This window comes from Tupaia chinensis, unplaced genomic scaffold, assembly GCF_000334495.1.
Source record: "Tupaia chinensis unplaced genomic scaffold, TupChi_1.0 Scaffold000622_1, whole genome shotgun sequence".
Taxonomy (NCBI): Eukaryota; Metazoa; Chordata; class Mammalia; order Scandentia; family Tupaiidae; genus Tupaia; species Tupaia belangeri.
The window spans coordinates 191,934-197,874 of NW_006160142.1; the positions used below are offsets into that span (position 1 = coordinate 191,934).

The 5,941-nt window shown below is 43.2% G+C and overlaps 1 protein-coding gene across 4 annotated transcripts in view; it reads left to right on the forward strand.

Annotated features, from left to right (window-relative positions):
* The first annotated feature begins 393 nt into the window (after positions 1 to 393).
* PPP1R21 (protein phosphatase 1 regulatory subunit 21) overlaps positions 394 to 5,941 on the forward strand; it is a 74,679-nt gene continuing 69,131 nt past the window's right edge. For 3 of the 4 annotated variants that reach the window (XM_027775962.1, XM_006159006.3, XM_006159005.3), the window contains exon 1: positions 394 to 455. The gene's annotated coding sequence lies outside the window, so the exon portion shown is untranslated. The remainder of the gene's footprint in view (positions 456 to 5,941) is intronic. The other variant, XM_027775963.1, reaches the window with a different exon arrangement.

Here is a 5,941-nt window from a genome sequence, read left to right on the forward strand (position 1 = left end):
CATCACACGCCAGACGGTTGCCATGGGAACCACGGGGCCTGCTTTGGCCAGAATTCTTGATGCGCTTAGAATGTTTCTTCTTCCGGTCCTTTGCTCTTCTCAACCACAGTTCCTCTCCTCGGTTTCCCACCCATTCTATAGGCTCTCACCCTTTCCCCTCTTCATTCCTTCCTGCTCCGCTCCGGGTCGCCATCTTGAACCATGAATCAAGATGGCGCCTCGGGTCCCAGAGTCTAAACCCCAGTGCGCCGGCGAGGCTGCGCACGTGATCGGGCGCGGAGGGTGGGGCGGTGGCGTTAAAACGTCGCCCCGCCCCCGGTAGTCGCCCCGCCCCCGGTCCAACGCCGTCTTCCTCCCACCCCAAAAAAAAAGCGTGACATGGATGGGCATGATAGGCCACAGCCTTGGCAGAGTTGCAGGGGAAGTACCAGAAGCTGGCTCAGGAGTACTCGAAGGTACCCGTTGTGGGCGGGAAGAAGGGGGTCCCCGGTTCTGTGGCCTCGGGTTGCCTTGGCAGCGACTTGTCGGGAAGGAGGGGACGGTGAGCCGGCACAGGAGCGCGCCCCTCCCTCCCCTTCGCCTCCTGTCCACCATTACCATGCCTCCACCTGCAGCTCCCAGAAGATGGGGCCGGGCGGTGTCTGGGTCCCTGTGCGTTTCTGCAGAAAGGAGCTGGAGTTTTGGTTTTTCCATATCACTGAATTAGCGAGCTTGGGGTTGGGATGTCACGTATCCTGGCTTCTGCCAGTGGTGCTGGCCAGGAGGAAAAGGGAAAGGTGTGGACCTTCCCTCACCTCGCTGCTTCCTTAATTTTCCCAGCTCAGTGATGGGGAAGATCAACCTTTCTCCCCTTCCTACAAGGATGATGTGAGGATAAAGAGACTTATCTGTCCCCAAGTCAATTCGGGAGTGTAGACACATCCTTGTAAACTGCTTCACCAGGGATGGGTGGTTACGAACCTATCAGTGTTTTGGAAAGATGTCGGGAATGGTTTTGAAAGCTTGAGTACTAGGGCTGTGTCCTTTTCTTTCTCTTGTCCCTCAGTCACCTGGAATGGGTAGAGCACCCTGTTCAATACACGTTGAGTTAAGCAAGATAGGGACCTGCCCCTTCATCGTGTTTATGGCATCAGTTTTTCAAATGATGAAACCCTTTCATTGGAAAAGGTTAGTGCAGTTTTGGGGGTAGGGTGTTTCTTCCTGAGGAATATTCTAATGAAGTTATTAAAGCAGAATCTTACAATTTCGGGAATTCATTTGACAATGTTTAAGTTTAGTTTTCAATGGTTTTGGCATTCATGGAGTCAATGGGGAAGACTTACGCCCTTTTTACTATTTGGAGAAATTGAGACTTTTTCTTTAATAATTTCATTCAACAGATATTAAGCAAGGTGAAATGAAATGCCCTTTGAAAAATAAAACTTGTGCTTAATCATACATACTCAGTCTTCAGATTGAGGAAGCTATTTGAGATACTATGCTTTTTCTAATGGCGCTACCATTGGCAAAACCTTTTTGCATTTCCATTTGAAATTATTTCTAGAGCCTGTGGCACAATGTCCACGACAACCAGTCTATCCTTTGAAGAAGAGTTTCCTTGTTTGAAAGGGCCAGAAGTTGTTTGGGCACAAATCCATATGATGAAGGCGAGTGGGTGGAGGATGGCAATGCTCACATTTGGCTCTGCTATTTTTGGTTGAAAATGTTTCATGAGTATAAAGTTAAGGGGACTGATTTTCTTCTGTGGAGAGAAAACAGGTTCTTAAGCCCACTTCCAAATGGCAAAAGAGAAGTTCCAAAAGTGTTTTGAGCAGTGACTGCATTGCCAAACTAACTCTACAGGCTCCCAATGAAATAAAAACTTTGAAAGGTTTTGTTCTTTTGGATATATAAGCTCATTCAACAGACACTTTATTATGTGCCCCTTGTGAGCAGTCTGCCAAGGTTTGTTGAGTGAAGCGGGCTCCAGCTGAAGGAATTACCTTTTATAGGCTGTTCAAACATGGTACATAACTAGGATGCAGTAGGCAAGTGTTCAGTGGGAGCACAGAGGGCAGGCAAAGGGAAAAGGCCAAGTTTGCTGACAGGAAGCTCATCATTAAGATATACTGCACAGGGGCCAACAGGAGGCTGGTAGTTAAGGCGCTAGAATTCCCACAGGGCCAACTGTGGTTCTAGTCCTGGACCTGGCAGATTGCTTTCTCCCCTCTCCTTCCTCTGGCAAAACTCATGTGATAATAATAATAATAATCATAGGTAAAATAAATCTTTAAAAAAAGATACATTACACGGGGGGGGGCATGAAAGCTTGTGGATATTAAGCATGATATCTTTTGAGTAATGGAGGGATATGATAACAAAGTTAACTTATTTTGTTATTGTTTTTAGGTTTTTGCCACAGGGTGCATGTGCTTGCCATCCCCTGGGGATAATGGCGCACAGCAATCTCTTCTCCATTCTTCTCTCGGGATTTTGAGTATACACATGCTCCTGGCATGATTTTCAAGCTGCTGAGTCTGGGACTAGAATTGTGGTCCACAGTGGAAGTCCAGTACTTTAGCCACTACTCCACTTGTTGGCGCTGGAATCAAAGATTTTGTTTTTTAGCATGAGAGTGAGATTACTTTGAGGGAAAGCTGGTTACTAGGTAGAGAATGGATTGAAATAGATAAAGATAGGTGAAAAGGCCAGACAGGAGTAGTTTGCAGGGACAGCAATGTAATTAAATAGAATTAGTGAGTGTTGGGATGAGGAGGGGCTAGATTCTGGAATTGTGGATTAAAAAAATACTTCTTATCTCACTTCTTTTTTGAGTGCCAGCTTTGTGCATAGTGCTAATTTATGAAAGATATATACAGTGTTTAAGGCACTTATCTTCATGTCTCATTCATGGGTACATGGTGAGTGAGGGGAGACTTAAGATTCTGAGGTTCTAGGACCAGCAGTTGGCATAATGGCTATGTTGCTGGACTCCCACATAGTTGACTGTGGTTTGAGTCCTGGACCTGGTGGCTTAAGCTCACATCGGGCGGGTGTGCATGTGTGCCCAAGATCCTGAGAGGAGAATGGAGGAGAAGGGATTGCAGCACGGCCATCCCCCCAGGGGGTGATTTCTCACTTTCTATCTCTCCATCTCGTTCTGTCTGTCTGGTGAGCGGCGCCTGTAGCAAAAATCCTCCCCAAAAAAAAAAAAAAAAAAAATAGATTCTGAGATGCTAAGGTGGGGAAACATGATTTCTACTGACAGAGGAGTGCTGGTGGGAAGGAGAGAGCCAGTTTGGAGCAGAGGACTGTGTTAAAGATTAGTTGTGGTCATAGATTTTAGGTTGGAAAGCAAGTTAAAGCTATGTTTACATATTAGCTCGAGGTGATATTGGGGGGAGGGTAATTGCTGGACATTTCTGATAGAGCTGTACTTGCTAAAAGTTTGGGCAGAGGCTAGTGCTTTTGGAATAATTCCCATAAAGGTGAACTTCTAGAGTAAATCAGAGTAGAAACTGGGGATTTTGTGGGAAGAATGTGCCAGGAGGAGATGCCAAGAAGACTAGAGGAAGTCTGCCAGCCTTGGGGAGTGCTTTCCTATTGGACCATGCCATTTTAAATTTTTAAAAATTTCAATGTGATGGGAATTTCAGAACACAAGAGGATAGAGACTGTTCAAAAGATTTCATATGCCCTTTTTCTGTTAGTTCTAGGGCCAAGACAATTTTTAGATTAGATCTTTGCTACCTGTGCCCAAGGAAAGGGTGTTCTGCCTTTTTATTACCTTCCCTGGTGTAGAAACTAAGAGTCCATATTGAAATGCATTTATATAATTCTTTTTCTTTTTTACAGAGGAAAAAGGTTTCCTCTTAATCTGTAGAAGGAGTTCTACTTGTCAGGAGAGCAACATGCATGATCCCTGAACTAGAATGTTTGCAGAATTTTCTTATTCTTCTTTGATGTAGATCTCAGCCTCTGTTCTAGGAAACGACTCATTCCTTACTTAAGAACTGTGGTCATAATTTTATCTGAGGAGTTCCCATCAAAGAGACAGAGAGTCTATTTAAATAAAAGATGAACCATGGAGGCTAAAGCAGATGGGAATTTCTGAGTCAAACCAGTTGCTAAAACAAAGTGTTATGGAAAGGTTAGCAAAAATAGAGATTAAGACCCTAGTGGTTTGGGCAATTAGGAGGTCATTAGGGGCTTTTAAAATTTCAGCTTCAATAGAGTTTGAGGAAGGAGGAAGGAATATAGAGGTTAGTTTTCAGAGGTTTATGAAGTTAATAGGTAATAGATAGAATCCACCTCTTTGCAATGTAAGGGAAAGCTAATCAAGCTTCAGTTACTACATTAAAGATTAAGAACGAAAGACTGTTTCTAGGTGTTTCTTCTGTGGCCTACTCTGCTGTAGATGCTTTGATAGAGCTCGTAGAGAAGAGAGGCAAACAATACTTAGGTCTGACTTATTTTATTTCAGCCTGCTCTGTTTGCAGGCACCATGGTACTTGAGTAAGCAAGTTTCAATTTCTGTCTTCTCAATCTTCGTGTTTTCTTGGATCAGCGATTCTCAAACTGAGTCCTAGACTAGCAACATCCACATCATCTGGGAATAGGTTGGAAATGTAGATTTCCAGGTCCACTGTGGACCTGTTGAATCTAAAGCCGGTGGTGGAACCCAACAATATGTGTTGCAACGAACCTCTCCCATGATTTAGATGGCATGCTAAAATTTGAGAATCATTATTTAAGGAATGGTATATAGTTGCTCCTTAACTTATAATAGGGTTACCTCCAGATAAAAACCATCATGAGTTGAAAATATTCTAAATTAAAAATGCACTGGGGACAGCAGGTGGCATAGTGTTTAAGACACAGGACTCCCACATGGCTGACCATGGTTTGAATCCTAGACATAGCAGCTTAAAAATCCTACTGGGCATGTGTACCCAAAATCCCAAGAGAAGAATTGAGGAGAAGGGATTGTGGCATGGCCATCTGTCCTGGGGATGATTTCTTACTTTCCATTTCCCTGTCTGTCTTTCTCTATCTCTGGAAAGTACACATACCCTATGGCAAAAACCTTTAAAAAAAAAAAAAGAAGATGGATTTAAGTTAGTTCCCATAACCTAGTAATTAAGGGAGCCAAATCCCACATAGCTGACTGTGGTTTGAATCCCATCCCTGGTAGCTTGTAAAACATACCAAGTGCATCTGTGTGTCCAAAACTTAATGGATGGAGAAGGGATTGTGATGTGACCATGCCCTTTTGGAGGTTGTACATGCGCTCGCTCGCTCTCTCTCTCTCTCTTTCTCTCTCTCTCTCTCTCTCTCTCTGGTAAGCACACGTGCTCTCTGGCAATTAAAAAATGTATTTAATACATCTAATGTATTGAAAATCATAGTTTAGCCTAGCCTATCTTACACGTGCTCAAATGCATATATTAACCTACCCTTGGGTAAAATAATATAACACATCCTATTTTACAGTAAAATATTGAATGTCCCATGTAATTTATTAAATATTGTGTTCAAAATGAAAGGCAGAATCCAGTTCTTATTTTAAGCCTTAGTCAGTGTCAGTTTTTGAAATAAAATAAAAAAAAAAAAACAAAAAACTGGGGCCAGATGGTGGCACAGTGGTAAAGTATGACGCTCTGCAAGGCAGTGCTACAGTGGAAGGGGTCCTGGGTCAAGTCTAGAGACTTCCCTGAATATGCTGGGCACACACTTTTCCATGATTCAGGGCTGTCTGGAGACTGGGGGTGGATTGTGACATCAAGACCTTGTCAGAGATTCTCTCTCTCATGGAAGAAATAAAAACCAGAGGCAACCCACATTCTCATAAAGATGATAATTATAAATTGAAATATTGTCATTTGGGAGTGGTAGCTTTCGTTCAAAGATAATCTTTTAAAACTCTTTGAGGCAAGAAAAACCAGTGGGAAAGAGAATCCTT